Genomic DNA, 20,368 nt, shown 5'->3' with positions numbered 1-20,368 from the left:
TTGTTTTTGAAAGTATGCTTATGGTTTTTGATCTGAATGTACATTATTTAATATGTATATCACTGTGCATATTGTCATGGCATTAAAAATAGCAGCAAGGTTCAGCAATTTGTTTGCACTGAGCTTTTAGAAAATTCCAGAAAATGTGCTATATTTTACCGTAGACAACCGAAGTAAAGTACCACACTTCTATTTTTATTGTAGGTGTAATACAACAATGTATTGCAATAATTTTAGCCCCAGAGCCAGTGTATTCTTTTATATTCTTTAATATGCATAATATTTTATAATATACCTGCTATTCTAAATGTACATTATTCCAAGTTTTTTTATATCACTGTAACTTGTGCTTTATTTTCCAGGCATTAATCCAGGCATTATAAAAAGAGAAGTTAGCTTCAGGTGTCCGTTTGTAATATAGGCCTACTCATAGCAAAATACATGTGCAAATAAATATGCAACAGTGCTCTTTACTCATCTCACTCGCATAAAAAACTGATTATATACCCCTCAAAATGCATCAACACCATGGAAAGAACATAATGAAACATATGCCAAATTAGGTAATTAATACTTTAACAGCCTTCATTATATTAATCTCTAAAAGTTGAAGGTGTAGACAGGAGACTGGCATAACAAAAGCACCACAACAGTGCCACCTACTGTACAGGTGTTAAATAGTTTTTAGTTACATTTTTACCGACTCTGTGTGCATAGACCTTAGACCAGAGGTTGGTCTCGCAAAATCGCCACAGATTCGGTGTGCACAGGACTTAAGTTTTGAATGAAATTGAGTAAACAATGCTAAATGAAAGCAAATGGATTTTTTAACAATTGTGTGATGTTATATTTATCTGCATTTTATTCACCTATCGGCCTCCATGCTCTCTAGGTATTGGCATCGGCCAAAAATAAACACATATCAGCTGATCACTAGTTTAGTTATAATTTTGGTTATTTTGCATTCTGAATGCAATTTTGAGCAAAATGTCTAAATTAAAGTAAAATGATTAAATAATCAGTCGAGACTAGGGCTGGGATAAACAATAATTTTTTAAACGATTAATCTAGCTATTTATTTTTTCGATGCATCGATTAATCTAACGATTAATTTTTTCAGTCCGATTCGATTTCGATTCGATTAATCGACTTGTGACAACACTGGTAATACCGGTTTCATCGGGGGTGGGGGTGTATAAAATGTAAAAAAAAAAAAACATTTGCCGGGAGTTTGATTGACTGGCAATCTGATCAATCAATCATAATACGCCATTTTTATCCGACAAAGTAGTCAGGAGAGAGAAGATTAACGTCGGTGGATTTGAATTTGAATAATGGATTGTAGGCTACTGTACTGACATCTTTCCGCGGTTAAAACAACAGTCCTTCTGATGTAGGCTACATTCATGTTTAGCCTATTTGATGCTATAAATTAACCAAGGAAAAGATGATCGGTTCACGAGCAGCTTTAACTGAGGCAATCTGTCACGACACATTAAAGAGCCACAAAATAGTAGGCCTATTTATGGTTTAATTTTCTTTGAATGACCAAATGTGAAAGTTGAGACTTTATTAAATGTTACCTGCTTGGTCCTGTCTGTCAGCGCGTTGTCAGTGTCCTCTATGTATTTTTCACGACATTCATAGCTATAAGCGCATTATTAATAGCTATAAGCGAAAACTTTAGGTGTCGACAACGTATTATAGCCTACTCCAACATCGAGTGCAAAGTGGGGAGTTGAAAAAAAAAACTTACGGTGCTCTGTCATCTGCAGCTGCAACCGGGTGGCGCCTCTTCAGATGCTGGTGCATTGCCGTGGTGCTAGAATGGAAGGCCATCTCCATTTTGCAAAGACGACATATCACGGAATTGTTTCCTTTTAAATTAAAGAATTAAGGAACGAGTGCATGCCGCCTTGCACTTCTGATAGTCTGAGGAGCCACTCGTGTTGCTACTATTCGCCGGGCGCCGCCATCTTTGTTTTGGGTCAGACGAATCGACGCGCATATTTTGTGTCGACGTATTTTTTGCGTCGACGTCATCGCGTTGTCCCAGCCCTAGTGGAGACAATAGATGGTTGATATTGCTTCTTATTGCTGTTAAAGTGCATAAAGTGTTAAAATATATTGCAATGTAACACTGGAAATGGAATGTCAAGTTGAATGCATTGGAATGGGAAAAACAGTGTCCCAGTGTGCTCTGTTGAGTACTGCACATTTAGCTAATGTAGTAGTCATCCAGGTATTCTATGCATATAAAGTACAGTACAGACTCTATAAATATATTATAGAAGTATGCTACTCTGAACATAGACAAGCACACACAGCAGCCTGCAGATTTCTTCACTCTTGGCCTTCAGAGTTCCTGCAGTAGTGCCATAAAGCCAGCAACAACAGGTGTCGTTTCAGATTTTACGCCCTACAAGCTTATAAAGGTGACTCAGACAAACTGAGCATGGTATAAGAGCTCTTGTGAAGAGAAGAGCAGCAGCTCTCCTGATTAAACTGTGATAGGATAAGATAGGAATGAGGCAGGAGCCAGACACTGCACTGACATGCACGTGAAAATGATCCGTAGTCAGAAAACAGTCTGGCTTTCATGGTGAGATTTTTACATTTGCTGAGGTAAATGTAAGTGATGTTTGCCATGCAAGCCACTTGATTTGAGGCCTCACACATTTTAATTGCACAAATGTGCAATACAGATCATGCACCAGGGCATATTCAAATCCCTAGCCCCAAAAATATAAAAACTATTGTTTAAAGTTGTAAATTGTAAGTATAGAATCAATATATTTAAAGGTATATCACAAAATATTCAGATATATTTACAGTATATAGTATAAACAAGCAGTTTGAGAGTGTAGGAAGACCAACTGAAATGCATCATTTACAGTGCGTCATGGAAACGTGCAGTCACTGTTGGGTTCTTTAAGCAAGTTCTGTTCGCTGCGTTTTTTCTGATGGGTGGATTTTTGACTGCTGGATCATGGCTAGTACATTTCTTAACCAGGAATTCCACTATTAAAAATTATTAGAAATAAATCGTTAAATTAGCGTGGACTGATAGCTTTAACAGAAGCATATACCATCGATTAACAACCTTGGAGCTCACAGGTTTTGAAGCAATCATGAATTATCAGAGATTTATTTCCCTCCAGAACCAGACTGTTGTACTCTATTGAGCACTCACAGTCTCAGAATAATATGTTAAATACAGTAGCTATGGCCACATTTTCATGCTTTGCAACTAACAAAGCCTATACATTGATGATTTGAGACATTTCTTGTTGGTTGTCTAGAGATGGTCAGTCACTATCTGATCATGCTCAGTCAAGGCAGGCACCACATTGCCAGCATGTCAGAGTGCCGGGTTCAAGCTTTGCCTACAGGCAGACTGCTGAAGAGGCTGAACATGCACCCTGACACCACTTAACCCTCAAGCTTCATCCAGGTCATCTTGCCACAACATTGCCCTCTCCGTGACATTGGACAGCAGCACTGTGAGCACAAAGCCCGGCCTGTAGCATGAAGCTCTTGCTCACACAGTTCAATCAGCAGTCCTTCGTTTCAGCTGAGAATCTGTGAACTAATTAGGGCTTCAGTGACCACTGCTTCACCCTGCTGAGGTCACTCTCTGGACCAGACACTGGGGTTAAAGCAAGGATCTGCTCTGGGATGGATGGCTTGGGTCATTGTGTGGGCCTCAGACATTCAAAACTAACTAGAGAAGTCGAAGACAAGACGATGGACGGAAATGAGATAAATTGTGTTTATATAATAAATCACACACGGACAACATAGCAACTATCAAACGGTCAGCTTATATTTGTCAGAAAACTCAATTTTCAACACCACCATTCCTTAAAGAGAAGATTTTCCTTTAATTACTTGTCCTGCTTTTTTCCCTCTGCATTTTTTATCCACATTACAGCTTATTCTCACCAACTTTCAACAGGTAGTCTCGGCCTCAGATGGTATATACATGTGCCATTCATTGACCATCTGATGCATATTGCATTCAAACCATGGTTCCCACTCTTATCAAGGCACAATTTCCCAGGACATTTCCAGGAGATTTCATGTGCTACATGGTTGTGATATTTTAGTGAAAAACACATGAGGACATTCAAATTGTGGTTATTGGAGGTTATTTATTTATTTATTTTTCTGTATTTGATAGTTTAGTTGAATTTCTTAATCAAAATGGTGTCTAATAAAAAAAAATTTTTTTAAATTTTTATCAAATGAAAATATAATTATTTTATATACACTTTTCTACACAAAATTGCATTATTTATATCAAATGAAGTGCTTTTCAACAAAATCCTCAAAGCACAATCCGAAACAACACTGGAGATATTTTTGGCAAATGTTCTGCACAACAGAAAGTCACAGATGTGAGTGGTGGCTCAGCGGTTAAGGCTCTGGTTTACTGACCGAAAGGTTGGGGGGGGTCAAGCCCCAGCACCACCAAGATACCACTGTTGGGCCCTTGAGCAAAGCCCTTGACCCTATCTGCTCCAGGGACACTGTTTCATGGCTGACCCTGTGCTCTGACCCCAGCTTAGTTGGGATATGTGAAAAGAACTGCATTTCATTGGCTCTGTACTCTGCACAATGACAATAAAGCTGAATCTATTTAATACATTATTATTTAAATGCATCAAACTTGATCGTTTTATTTTATTTTAAGTGTACATATAAATCACACTTTTATGTTAGCATTTCTGTGTATTTTTACGGTAGTTTCTCACCTCTTGATAAGCAGTTCTCTATATGGCTGGTGTTATTATTAAACCCCAAAAAGCTATGAGTTCATTAAAATAAATGGGTCTCTCTTGAGCGCCGATATTCACCTCTGAACTATGAAAAAAGGCCAATGAGAGTTGGCAACCAGTATTTGCATGTCCCCCCCCCCCCGGGCATACCGTATTTAAGCGGCGCAAATACGGTAGTTCAATTCTGAGGAGCCGGAACAACAGCATGCAGAGCGTCAGAGGATTAAAACAGGAACTTGGTGTGCAACTCGCAGCAGAGCTCATACACGACCATCGGCTCCGAAGAAATTTTTCTGAATGAACTAGTGATGTGTCATTCATGAACGATTCGTTCATTTTGAACGAATCTTTAATATGACTCGGGACTACCGAGTTGTCTCAGAGAGTGATTCGTTCATTTTGTGTTGACCGCGCATGCGCGCAACATCGCATAAGGTACATGAAGTCATAAATGATTAGTTCATCTTTCGCGAGTCTTCGGGTTCGGCCGGGTCCGAGTCTTTCGTTCTTCCTGTCAGTCCCATAGAGACTATGCTGCTGTCAGTACCGGAAAGAGAAATGATTAGTTCGTCTGGTTCGGTTTCGGCCGGGTCCGAGTCTTTCGTTCTTCCTGTCAGTCCCATAGAGACTATGCTGTCAGTACCGGAAAGAGAAATTATTAGTTCGTCTCTTCGGTTTCGAGTAGTGCTGTGCTATGGGTTTGTGAGTCTGACTTGAAGAACGAACGACTCGAACCGAAGAGACGAACTAATCATTTCTCTTTCCGGTACTGATAGCATAGTCTCTATGGGACTGACAGGAAGAACGAAAGACTCGGACCCGGCCGAACCCAAACCCGAAGACTCGAGAGTCGAGACTTGAACTAATCATTTATCTTTCCGGATCCGGACCGGTATGCTGCATGTGCATGCAGTCAGTGAGTGCATTGGCTGCTGTGTCACACCACACGGCCCACACACAGACACTGACGAGTCGACATCGACAACTAAGTATTTTTAACGTTTTGAAGTTCGAACCCGATGACACAAAAGGCGGAGAAAAAGGAGGTGAGGTGAACTAACTGCAATAGCTTAAACTTAAGACCCAATTAATAAATTAACATTTCGGTTTCTTATAAATTGGCTTTGGCTGCATTACCCTATAGTTTATTTTTATTTATTTATTTCAAATTGAATCAACATTTTCGTAAGTAGACTACTTGATGTTTTGGGCTATTTAACATGACATTTAATTATATTCTGCTGAAATGAACGAAATGAACGAAATGACTCGAAAAAAGATTCGTTCATTTTGCTGAACGAGACTCAAAGATCCGAGTCAGTAAAATGATCCGAACTTCCCACTACTAGAATGAACTCCCGTATTTGCGCCAGTTAAATACCCGTATGTCCGGGGGCGGGACATGCAAATACTGGTTGCCAACTCTTATTGGCCTTTTTACATAGTTGAGAGGTGAATATCGGCGCTCAAGAGAGACCCCTAGTGTCGCTTCTCTGACACAACGTGGAGAGAGCGACAGAAGGGGAACACTTGAACATATTTAGATTTTCAATTGATTAATTGTGCTGCAGCAAGACAGACAGACAGACAGACAGTTAGACAGACAGACAGACAGACAGATAGATAGATACAAATGCTCAATTTAATAAATATTAAATAACATATGTATACATATTCAATAATGTAATAATCCAAAAAATACATTAAGGCTAAATACAAATATTTCTGGAATAAAAATAAAATACACTTCTTTTCAATCATCTGCATTACGTTTTCATTTAACGTAAAACATTTTTTGACAACATCAAGCGAATCCATAGATAGAGCTCAACATAAAACTAATGATGATAAAACACATACACGAACACAACCGAGGAATAAAACACTTAATCTAGCCGAATTAACTCAAAACCCCTCCTAATTTGGCACATTTTTTACACTTGTAAGCAAAGATTGATGAAAATATACCTGTTCATTTCAAGTCTCAGGCAGTTCTGTGAGCAGGACATGAAAGCTCAAAGAGATGGTTATTGGCAATGATGTTACTCAAACGTCAAGATTATAAAGTGACAGTTCACCCAAAAATGAAAAATCTCTCATTATGTCCTCCACCCCATGACATCTCAGATGTGTATGACTTTCTTCTGCAGAACACAAATGAAGATTTTTAGAAGAATATTTCAGCTCTGTTGGTCCTCACAATGCAAGTGAATGGTGATCAGAAATGTGAAGGTCCAAAGAGTACATAATGGACAGTAAAAAGGTTACTCATGAGATTCCAGTGGTTTCATCCATGTCTTCTGAAGTGATTTGATAAGTGTGGGTGCGAAACAGATTTAAGTCCTGTTTTACCATAAATCTCCACCTTTGACCAGCCCCTCCAGTAGGTGGCTGAAAAGTCACTTCCACACCACAATGTGGAAGTGAAAGGGTAGTAGAAAGTGTAGATTTTCCGTAAAAAAAAAAAAAAAGGAATTATATATTGATGTTTTAGATATTCTTCTAAAAATCTTAAAGGGGTCATGACATGGGTTTTTTTTATTGTATTATTATGTTCCCTTAGGTGCAATTATAGTATTAATATATTTTTTTTTAAGAAAAACTTTTAAAATCTAGTGATTTATGACCTTTTCCCACCCTGTTTCTCATCCTCTGATTCAAACAGTCTGTTTTGGGGGCGTTTTCCATTTAAGACTTCAGTGTTAACGCCCACTGTTATGATTGGCTAACGTCAGTGCCTATGTATCAATTATTGACGCCCCAGCCAGAACAATATGCAAGTAAACTAAGTAAAAACACTGTGATTATTCATAATGAATGAAATTGCGCTTTAAAAAGTAGTTTAAAGTTTAAAATAGATTACTTACAGTTTGCGCCGTCGTTGTTCCCAGAATAGTCGGCACGGACTTATCTTTGAGCAACAGTTTTCTGGCAAAGCCAGCATCATATTGAGATTTGTTCTCAAAACAGTCATCCTTAAAATGTACAGAACAAACGCTTAAGTTAACACTGCCGTGACTGGAACGTCCGCAAAAAATAAACTGCATCCATTTTTCCCTGACGTCTGGATCTTTCGGCAGCTTATTCAGAGGTTTTGTTTGACCACAGCCAGGAACAGCACATCTGTGTGGCATCGTAATTTTCCTGTGCACAAGTAGTCTCTGTCAGAGCTCGCTGTCCATCGACTGAACACTTGTGAGGCGCACGGCGATACGAAATGAGCGTAGCTGTCTTGCGCTTAAAGCGTAGTTATCTTGTGCTGGAGGCGGTCATATGCAAACGCTGTTACGTCACTTCTAACCGACACGTCACTTCTAACCATGAATCCAGAACGAGCTGTATTTTGAGCTTGATTAAATAAATGATTCGTTTAGAATGGGGAGGACGTCTTAAAATATTAAACTTGCAGGACGTTTTAATGATACAAAGACCTCTTATATACCAAAAGATCAAGGCAAATTTGGTTTCTCATGTCATGACCCCTTTAATTTCTGTTCTGTATGTATGTAACAGGGGTCTCTGCTCCATATCTTTACTAACCAAAGGGCCTTTGGCATTTAAAAGGTCAAAGACACCTGCATTAAAGTAAATCATACATCCCAATTTCATTACATAATTCCAAGTTGAATATGAATAAAACATTTCTTAAGCTGAATGAAGCACACCTTAGGAAGTATGACAATTTGTATGACAAGTAATCGTCAGAATTTTTAAAGCCCTAAACCAGAAAATGAGTCGCCATAAACGCTTTAAAAGTATTAGTTTGACATTTAATTGTGTGAGGAATTTTATAATCGTGGCAGCACCTACTATATTCTTTTAAACAAGCTGTCAGCTTTATACTCCCAAATATACTCAAGTAAATATACTTTTGTTGAGCCGAAGCTTTCTTGTATTTTCTCTTGTTATGTTTATAAGAGCAAAAAAGGATGAGAATGGGTTTAATGTGTAGTATAATGATACATTAGGGAGAAAGAGCGAGAGCTATACTGTTTGACTATTTTTCCCTTCTCAATCATAGTTCATGGTACTGCAACAACTATACCCTGCTTGTTTAGCAATTGTGTTGTGTTAGTTGAAACTGTTTGCTCTCTCTCTCTCTCTCTCTCTCTCTCTCTGTCTCTCTCTGTCTCTCTCTCTGAGTGCATGCGCGTGAGTGACGAGTGAGTGGAAGCGTGGCTGTGAGAGCGTTTGTTAAGCTTATTTGCTTTCAAATAATCTTTAACCTTAAACTTTTTTTGTTTTTTCATAATTATCTTTTCTTTTTCCCCCTTGCTGGACAGTCTTACTAACAGTCAAGAAAGTTTGTTTGGTTTCGCTTGCACGGTTTTCAGACGCCGGTATGGCGTCTGTTCCCGTGCAAGGAACGCCAAATCTGTCACTTCGTAATGGGTGCAAATGTGTACCAGAGCCCGGAGTGACAGTAGAGTAACTGCTTATAGTTATAGGAGAACAGGTCGGATTTGAAAATATAATTTCGGCCTCACGCATGAACAAAGCTGTCGTCGTGTTTTTAAAATCAGACTCCCTGGTAAACCAGTTGACTGTGAGCGGAATATGGGTGAAGGAAACGTTTGTTACGGTAACCCCGCTATCCGCTCCAGCAACGAAAATCATCATTTCTAATGTACCGGCGTTTATTTCCGATGACACCATCACAAAAGAGCTGCTGAGGTTCGGAAAAATCGCAAGCCCAGTTAGAAAGATCCCTCTGGGATGTAAAAATAGCGCACTCAAACATGTTCTTTCCTTTAGACGTCAAGTCTTTATGTTTCTGACTTCAAAGGAGCGAACATTAGAAGTCTCGTTCCGTGTTAATCACGGGGAAAATTCATATATGGTTTACGCCAGCACTGAGAGCTTGGAAGTGTTTTGAATGTGGAGACCTGGGCCATAAACGCTTCGTGTGTCCACTTAAAGATGACCAGCGTGCGTCCACATCGCATAAGGATGTGACTATTACTGACCAACAAACTAAAGAAAGTGATGAACAGAGACTTGATGGGCAGGATAAAGTGACCACAGAGGAGGGCAAGGTGCAAGAGGTGAGTGAGTTAAATGTAAATACTGATGGTGTGGAGCAAGCTGGATGCAGTTATGTATATGACAAACCTGAGAATGATGCAGACAATGTTGATAAGAATGAGACACAGAGTGGTGTGGATTATGTGTGTGAAGGTAATGATGTGGCACAGGCTGAAGGCTTAGAGGAAAACATGGATGATGAGACAGATAGTCTATCCCAGTTTACTGATGACGGTTTTAGAGATGATGATCAAGTGTCAGATGGTGCAAAAGGAACTGATAAAGACCTATATACTGTTGATGAAATTAATACTTTTCTTGATAAAACCAAAGGAAAAGCAGGTGTTGAAATAGGTAATTATTTCCCTGACATTGATAAATTCATTTCCTCTGTGGTATGGGCTAGAAAAGTGAGTAGCTATGATGAGCTCTCACAACAAAAACGGTTTCGTCTCAAAAAACACATCACAGTCCTTAGACAAGGCAAAAAGACAGTGAAAGCGAGGGGAAAAACTAAATATTCTTAATGGCTTACAACTTTACTTTTTCTCTCTGTTTTTTCATCCTTTTTCCATTTCTCATGGAGATCGTGCGGGTGGGATCAATTAATATAAATGGAATGAGGGATGGAAGAAAATTTGGTTTATTATCAGAAATTATAAGTTTGAAAGATCTTGGTGTTGTTTTCTTACAAGAAACCCATAGCAGTCAAAATAATGAGATTGATTGGGGCTTATGGTGGGAAGGAAAGAGCATTCTTAGTCATGGGACTAATTTAAGTGCGGGAGTAGCTGTACTTTTCTCTCCTGCTCTTAAAACAAAGATTTTATTCAAAAATGAAGTGGTACCTGGGAGATTATTGTCTGTAAGGGCTGAAATTGAAAATTTTAATTTTTTATTTGTGAATATCTATGCCCCTAATTTAGGGGCAGACAGAATACAACTTTTGACCAAACTGGAGCACTTTTTAAAACAGCAGCAGGATGGTGATTTTATTGTATTAGGAGGGGATTGGAACTGCACTATTGATTTTACACAAGATAGGAATGGAGAAGAACCTCATGCACAGTCTGCAATTTGCTTAGCTAATATAATTAAAAATCTTAATTTCTCAGATGTGTGGAGAGAGCATAACTCAACAGTTCAGCAGTATACATGGATGAAATTTAACAATGGCAGCATTTCTGGAGCACGTTTAGACAGGTTTTACATATCACATCATTTAAGAAATAAGATTGTCAATACATCTATAACCCCAACAGCAATTTCTGATCATAAACTTATCACTATTGATTGTACTTTGACTGAAAGAAAACATACAAGTTTTTACTGGCATTTTAATGTTAAACTTTTAGAAGACAAAGAATTTTAAAATTTTTTGGGAAACCTGGAAAAGTGAAAAGTGTTTTTATGAAAATATCATTCAATGGTGGGAAATTGGTAAAGTACATATAAGAAGCTATTGTCAACAATGTACATCTCATTCCTCTTTGGTTTTGAAAAAGACTTTGGAGTGTCTGGAAAAAGAGATCACGGACATTGAAATGAACATGAATGATGTTGTTGATGGTAATCTACATGATCTGTGGACTGAAACAAGAATCAGCTGAGCTCCTTTTTAAATGAAAAAGTTAAAGGAGCTCTTATACGAAGTCGTTTTTTAAAAATAAGAGACATGGACGGACCTTCTTCTTATTTCTTTAACTTGGAACGGAAAGCTGGACAAGAAAAACAGATGCTCATATTAAAAGACAACAATGGACAAAATACTTCAGACCCAGTAAAGATGCTAAACTTGCGGTGGATTTTTATTCTAGGTTATATGCTGCCGATACCCCAGATGAACTCTGTAGAGAACAACTGTTACAAGATCTTCCTGTGTTAACAGCAGAAGACAAACAATCTTTAGAGATTGAACTCACTTTTGAAGAGGTTACAGCTGCTGTTATGGGACTCTCCTCAGGACGTACACCAGGACTGGATGGATTACCTGGTGAATTTTATAAATCTTTTTGGAATATTATTGGACATGAGTTTTTGAGGTTCTCCAAAAATGTATTAAGGAAGAAATTCTTCCTTTGAGTTGTCAGCGGGCTGTTCTAACGCTTACTCCCAAAAAAAGGTGACTTAACTCTCTTGAAGAACTGGAGACCTGTAGCAATTTTGGACTCGATTATAAAATCTTTTCTAAATGTCTGGCCAATAGGGTAAATGGTTTAATACATACAATTATACACACTGATCAGTCATATTGTATAAAAAATAGATCCATAATAGATCATCTACATTTGGTAAGAGACATTTATGATTTTACTTCTTTTAATAATACCAATATAGGTTTTCTGTCATTAGATCAAGAAAAGCGTTTGACAGAGTTGATCATAATTTTCTTTTTGATACCTTAAAGGCTTTTGGTTTTGGGGACAATTTTATTTCAAAAATAAGATTGTTGTACACCGGAGCTACATGCATGATTAAATTAGCTGGTGGCTTAAGTACTCCTGTAAAGGTCAATAGAGGTATTAGGCAAGGTTGTCCTATTTCAGGACAACTTTACAGCATAGTTATTGAGCCTCTGCTGTGTAGGTTAAGAAGAGAGTTAACAGGTTTACAGATCAATACTTTGGATTTTAAGTGTTTTATCAAGCTCTCGGCATATGCAGACGATGTCACAGTTTTAATTCGAAACCAATGTGATGTTAATTGTTTAGAAAATGCTTTGGAGTGTTATGGGAAAGCGTCTTCAGCCAAAGTCAATTGGCAAAAAAGTGACGCTTTGTGGTGTGGTCAAGTTTTTAATAGTCCGTCACTACCTGGTGGGCTGCAGTGGGGGAGAACAGGTTTTAAATATCTAGGGGTTTTTATAGGGGCCGATGATTATAAGAAAAATAATTGGGAGGGTCTAGTGGAAAAAGTGTGTGCTCTGTTGTCTCACTGGAAATGGTTGCTACCCCAGCTGTCCTACAGGGGGAGAATCCTGGTATGTAATAACCTGGTTGCATCATCTCTATGGCACAAAATGATGATTCTAGAGCCTCCAGATGACCTAGTAAAGAAAATTCAACAGCACCTGGTGGACTTTTGCTGGTCTGGTCAGCACTGGTTGAAGGCACCAGTGCTCTATCTACCGATACAGGAAGGAGGACAGGGACTAGTCGACATTGGATCCAGAGTCAAAGCTTTCAGACTCCAGGCAGTTCAGAGACTCTTGTATGGGGAAGATGTTAGCTGGGCTGGGATAGCCTGTGCCCTCCTGAAAAGAGCGGGCAACATGGAATTTGACCGGCATTTGTTCCTTATGGATACTACAAAACTAGACCTGTCTGGACTGACATCATTTTATAGATCAATGTTAAAATCATGGACTCTTTTCAGTTTCTCTCGGGCAAAATGAGATGAAGGGATTATGGCTGAAAGAGGAACCACTGTTTTTTAATTCTGCACTGGTTTTAGATCTTTTTAATTCAGATTCACTCAGAAAAGCATTGTGGACTGCAAATTTTACCAAAATTGGTCATTTTATTTCTGAAGAAGGATGGATTTCTGCAGACAATTTAGCTTCCAAACTAAACATAAGATCAGTCCGGGTGGTAGAGAGACTGCTGACCCATTTTTACGAGTTTTTACCACCGGATTATAGACTGTCCTTAGAGACATCTTTTAGAGAGGAAGAAACTTCTGTCTTCCCAGATCTAATTTTCTCTCCTGATTGGCAAGAAACAGAGAATGGTCTGCTTTCTTTTAAAACACCCCAGCTGGGATTTTTTAGAAAAGCTGGAAAGAAAGCCATCTATATTCTGTGTGTAAAGGTGTCACATCTTTCTCAGCTTCGGAGTGTGAGAGAATCAAAATGGCAAGAGATCTTTGGACCAAGTGATTCCCCTAAAGGCTGCTGGAGGACCTTGTACAAACCTCCTATTGAGAAAAGAACTGGTGACCTGCAATGGAGGATTGTGCATGGTATAATAGCCACAAACAGACACAGAGCACACCTTGATCCTCAGGTCGGGGAGGGTTGTCCTTTTGTGGAATACAAGAAACTGTTTTTCACCTTTTTCTTAATTGTGCTGAGACTACAACCTTTATTTTATAAAGTAGAAGAGTGGTGCCAAACCCTAGGGAAGTTTTTACACCGGCAAGGTTTATTTATGGACCAAAGTACAGCAGAAGTAAAACGGAGAGTCATGTTTTATTAAATTATTTATTTGGGCAAGCAAAGATGGCTATATGGTTATCCAGAAAAAATAAAATGAATGAAAACGGTTCAACTGATTTAATGTTAATACTAAAGGGATTAATAAAATCCCGTATTAATATAGAGTTTAGCTACTATAAATTGATAAGCAACTTGCAAATGTTCAAACATAAATGGGGAGTAAACCAGTGTGTATGTGATATTGTCCTTGATGATTGTTTGCAATTTTATATCTGAGAAATACTACTTGTAAAAACTACACTCATATTTATGTGATTATTTTTTAATTTTTTTCATATGTTTTTCTTAATCTTTTTGTAATAAAGAGACCTTAAAAGTCAAAAGTCTCTCTCTCTCTCTCTCTCTCTCTCTCTCTTTCTCTTTCTGGTTAGCAGTATTAATCATAATAGAGAGTGTTATTTATCACCTGCCAGTCCAGAGATGATCGTTTTGGCACCGCTGGGCAGGACAACCAAACGCACCAAATTAAATAAAATATTTAACCACATACACACACCAATAACAATTACAGACATGTACAAACACATAAACACATGGTTTCACACAACTAACAACCACAAAAACAAATAACAACCACCTACACACACAAGTGCTTCTACCACAAGTTTTCTTTTTCTTTCCCCGTCTCTTTCTCTCATTCCACTGATTGAGTTTTTAAAGCCATATTCAGAGGCATAGGTGTATAAAACTAAAATGTGTTTTGATGTTCTATATAATGAGTCAGTTTGGATTAGATTGGTCATTTATTTTCCTCAAGGTGTTGTTTCAGCACTAGTATGTTGGTGCAGTGAAAAGCGTGTGAATTATGTCACTACATGTCAACACATTAGCAGCTAGCACTACATTATAAAACACTATGTTTGGCTGATATACTGTATCAATTATAAACCTTCTGCTCACTAAATATGACCAGCACAGAGGGGACTTTCCTTAACCCACAAAATATTGCTTTGCACATTTTATTTAGGGAGAAACTGTCCTTTAAATGAATGCTGTTCCATTAAAATTTCTGTCTCAGTCAGCTCCCTAGCTCCCTATGTTGTGAATCAGTATATCGTGAACATGAATTCGGGCACCGGTAAGGGTACTGATCCACTGACCATTGGGACACTTATGACTCAATCACCTGCAGCACGTTAAAGAACTCACACATTGAAGCGCAGCTGTTATTAATCCTCACCACCGCTATATAAATGACACTATCATTCATTTTTGTTGAGGATATTCAAACATAACAGATAAATGGCATACATAAAGAAATACAAATATATAGAGTGTATTTCAAACCTTCTTTTGACAACTCAAATATTTAAAAGATTGATTACTTTCATGGTAATTATGAATGAAAGACGTTACAAACTACATCTCTTTTTAAGAGAAAATAAGGCATGGACTTCCTAATTTTACACTTGTTCTCATCATCTAATGACTTGAGAGACTTCAGAAGACACGACAACGTTTCTGGTAAGGGAATATAGTGAGCAACGGTACTCTCTGGTTTTTACGGTGCATTGTGGGATTTTTTTTGGCAGCAAACTTTTCAGTGCACTGGAACGATTTTGCAAATGAGACCCACTGATCAGTGCCCTGACTACTGAACTGGGGAACTGATTGAGACGCACCCATAGTTATTCACACACCACACCAGGTGAGGAAGACCTATGGTTATGTTTGTAATAGAATAGCATACTGCTTAGAGTGTACTGCACAGATCACAATGAATACTGTCTTCTGTTTTACACAACATTACAGTTGTATGGTATATTGTTGTCACACAACCTTCTAACATTTGTAATTAGTTTCATGTTTAAAGGAATATTCTGGGTGCAATACAAGTTTAGCTAAATCGACAGCATTAGTGGCATAATGTTGATTACCATAAAAATGAATTTCGACTCATCCATCCTTTTCTTGAAAAAGAAGCACAAATCAATGTTAAAGTGAAGCACTTACAATGGAAGTGAACGGGGCCAATTTTGGGAGGGTTTAAACAGAAATGTGAAGCTAATAATTTTATGAAAGCACTTATATTATTCTGTTAAAACTCATGTATTATTTATCTGTACAGTTGTTTAATTTGTCAATTTACAGTAATTTTGGGGTTTTAGGGATTTTTGACATTGTATCATCATGGCAACAAAGTTGCATAAATTGGCCATAACGTTACATAGTTGTGGTTAGTAAGTGTTTTATCACACTAAAATAATATTTACATGCATATTGTTTATGTCTTGTGTCTATACTTTTGAAACAGTGAGTATTTTATCATAAACAAATTGTAAGTACCTCACTGTAACCTAGACTTTTGCTTTTATTTTTTTAAAGAAAAGGAGGGACAAGTCCAAATACATTTATATATAATGCCACAAATGCTGTCGATTGAGCTTAACTTGCATTGAACCCGGAATATATTTCTGCAAATCCTGTCTAGTTATGATCTTGGAATTATAAATGCTTTTATATAATTTTGTGTTGGCATAAAATGCCTTACAGTAACTCTAAGGAGTCTGATCAAATAATGAGTCAGGGAAAAGAATGTTACGTAAAATTGTGATGGACATTACTTCTGATTAATTTGTCCCATTGGAAATGGATGGGAGTCGAGGGCACTGATTTTTTGGAATATAATATCTCATGTGGTTTGCTCACATATTATGTGGTTCATTACACATATCACGACAGTTTTGAGGGAAAATGGTTAATGCTCTATGGAGTTAAAAAAAAAAAAAAACGACTTCCCCACCCTAAATTTTAAACCTAAACCTAACTGATAGTGTCATATAAAGCAAATGTGAGATGAAAAACACGTCACTAGTACAACGCCCTATCAGTTGATTGTAATGTTAATTATAAAATGTATCTCCTTATAAGTCAAGCGCTACAGTAAACATGTTCAGCTGTCATAAGAGAGCATTATGTGAGGAAAAGAGCGAAAAGTGTTTTTGAACTGCTGGTTTACATGTGATTTGTGTAAAAGTGAATAAAATTTGTTTTAGCGCGTCTACAGTTCATTCCACCAGGATACTGCTGCCATACTTAAGACAAACCAATGTAAAAATCTAGGTAATAAAAACGGAATTCTATGGGACCAGGTTGGGTTTTTGGCATTCAGAATATTCACAAACTATGCACAGTACACATACTAAACGCTGCAGAAATAGTCAGTTTTGTAGCTATTGTGGACAAAGACCATATAGGTGATAATTTGTTAGTCATGGGACTTGTGTGTATTTGTGATGGGTAGTATGAGGGTTTAGTGTATTTGTGTGGATGTGGTCGATGTGCAGGTGCGTGTGGTTGCATTGCATTGCATGTGTGTTTTTGTGTCTGTTGTGAGTGTGTGTAGTTGTAGTGCACCTGTATGGTAGTGTGGTTTAAAAAAATGCATTTAGTTGTGGTTTGTCTGTGCCTGCAATGCAGCTGCAGTTGTGGTGCATGAGAAAGTCAGTGGAACTGATGAGGTGAGTGTAGTTCCCCCACAGCACAGCACAAATCACACCACTGAAGAAACACATACATCATCTACAGAACTGCTGCTGGCATTCACACACATACACACACCCATACACAATCACATCACATCACTCCACACTGGAAAAATGACATCCAGACATGCACCATCTTCCTGCAGATGGTCACACATCTTCAGACCAAAAGTGCTGTGCATGCCGTTTTCACACACTCCCTCTCCTCCTTCACTCTCTCTGTCTCCTCCTCTCTCATCTCTCCCTCCATCATTCTCAGGGTGGGAGGTGTGGTTAGGGCAGGAATGGAGAGGAGGGGATGGTGTCAGATGTCTGTTGAGTGTCTGACACTAGCAGACTATTATCCTTACAATAATCATCATCCTACTGTCAGATTGTCATACTAGAGCAGCAGCAATACTCTGTGTCACACACACACACACACACACTAGAGGTCTGTTATCCAACCCAAAGCATTAGTTTCGCAACATCTTCGGGTTTGTACTTAATGAAAAAAAAATTTGTGTTCTGGGTCTACTCAATCAGAAATAATAATAATAAAAATAAATAGTGAGACATTTTTGGGATTGGTTAAAGTACAGTTGGTTAACATTTTAAAGAACCTGTCAGGTTGGGTCAAAGGGTGTCATTTAAGGGCTGCATTGTGGCTTCTACTGAATGCTCATGCAGACTGATCTGTGATCTGTGAATTTGATTACAGAAGGTTAAAAGCTCTTCTTCTAAAATTGCTCAGTGCTTCCTGAAATTTTAAGCACTGCGCCCAGTGGCCAAAACTGGAAGTGTTTTTGGTACAATTGGGCAAGTGTGAGCTCGTTTTTCCTAGTAGGTATAGCTGCAGGCCGGAGATCTCCAAATGGGGTGGAATCTCCAAAATAGGCATGGATTCTCCAGAAGGGGGTGGGGTTACTCCAAAAGGGGGGGCGACACCTCCATAGTCATTTGGGGTTAGGGGAAGGGCAATTAAAACGTTTTTAACTTTAAATCGGCTGACTCTCATGTGATATTCGTTCTTCTGTTGTAATTAGGTGCCGCTTCCGAATTTTTTGTGTGAACACTAATTTCTTTTTCATACAAAATAAGAATATACTACATAATGAGACATTTACCATTTTAAAAAGGAGCTAAATTAGTTCTCAAGCTGTGAATGCAGAAATTAATGTTTTATTGCATTTGCATGACACATTAGTAATGCCGTGTTTTTAGAAAGTTAGACATGTGGGTGAGCCTAGATGTTAAAATCTAGGTATAGACATCACAAGAAGTTGTCCACACATATTTTTCAAATGTATTCTTTAGTGTTTCCTTAATTTTAATTATAAAATATCATCTGCTTCACACACACACAGTCAAATGTTACCTTCAAATGCTGCAGAGCTGCAATACATTTGCAAGCATGGCTTGTGTTTTCAAATCAGTAACATGATTCATTTCATTTCATATGGTTTCAGGTGTTGTGTTTGTTTTGATATCATTTTCCAGTTCAAAACAACCTCAGTAGCACATGAGCCTGTTCTTGGCTGGGGTGCATGAAGCAGTACGCAATAACAGCCAGCACTTGGAGGCATTCTGCAAACACCTAAAAAGAAAACCGTTTGCACAGCCAGATGAATCATACATGCACTGAAGCATGTCTGATATGCAGCATTTGTTTTAGTTTCATATGGCCGGCTGAAGTAGGTCCCCTCGTCTGCACATGCTCATTTGAGATGTGCAGTCGGCTGTGTAATGATACACTGAGTACTTTCTGATTGGATGATTTTATAGCATGGTAGGGGGAAACAATGCTGTACATTTTTCAAAACAATTGCTTGTTAATAATATTTATACAAAATTATGTTAGCTTGGACACTAATGTAAGTGTGTTCAATTTCATATTACCACATGCAGCATCTACTGCATCATAGCAGGTGATAGCGGGGTGTACTAACACAGAGTGAACATGAGAGGTGTAAACAATTGGGTCAACTCCTGGAGGAGTAAGAAAGGGTTAAATGAAGGACGACTGTGAGTGTGGATGACTGCTGCGGGAACGCTCTGAGGAGAGCTAAGCAGCATCTCCGGAATGCCTGAGATAAACAAATATTATCGGTGGCAATGTAGGCACTGTGTCCAGATACGAAGAGATACTGTCATTGACCAAGTGGCAAACAAGTCTGCCCCCCAGCAAACACACACACCAAGTTGCACCCTACGGAAGCCCTCCATGGGACCACACAATCCCAGAATTGCTTCATACTAAAAATCACTTTCACACATCATGATTTCACACACCTCAGTGATTAATGAATCACCTCCTTTTCATTTAGACACCAGCTAAGGTATCTTGCCATTTGCATATGCAGCATTCAGTCCCATATCTGCATTAAATGACAGCTTTAAAACCCCCTCAGAGTAGAGCCAGGGAAGGGCAGTAAGTCAGCAGTGAGGCAGTGCAGTTCCTGTGAGCGTTATAATTAATGTATGCCTGGAAACCATGAGGCAAAACCTGCCGATTACAGCTGGAGAATAAAAAAACCTCCTTAGTGACTAAACTGACTGTCGCTGCACGGTAACAGATTTATTTTTAGTTCGCACACCTATTTTGCCGGCCCCTTGAGGAACTGGCAGAGTTTGGCAATGTGTTTGAGGTCGTGTGCCTCGCCATGTAGAACTGGAAACAAAGTATTCACACAAACAGACATTCAGCTGAAACAAGCTCTGTTTCGGAATTCTTTTCTTAGAGAGCATTGGCTGAGGTGAGTAAAGAACACAAAGGACTTGATTCTGTTCCGAAGATCCAGTCTGGTGGAGATCTGGCTCCTTCCCTCAGTCTGTCTGGAGCCGAACAAACTTTGGCGAAGAGCTTAAGATTGATCACAGTG

Source organism: Xyrauchen texanus, chromosome 18 (genome assembly GCF_025860055.1).
Source record: "Xyrauchen texanus isolate HMW12.3.18 chromosome 18, RBS_HiC_50CHRs, whole genome shotgun sequence".
Taxonomy (NCBI): Eukaryota; Metazoa; Chordata; class Actinopteri; order Cypriniformes; family Catostomidae; genus Xyrauchen; species Xyrauchen texanus.
Note: the sequence above shows the minus strand (reverse complement) of the source record.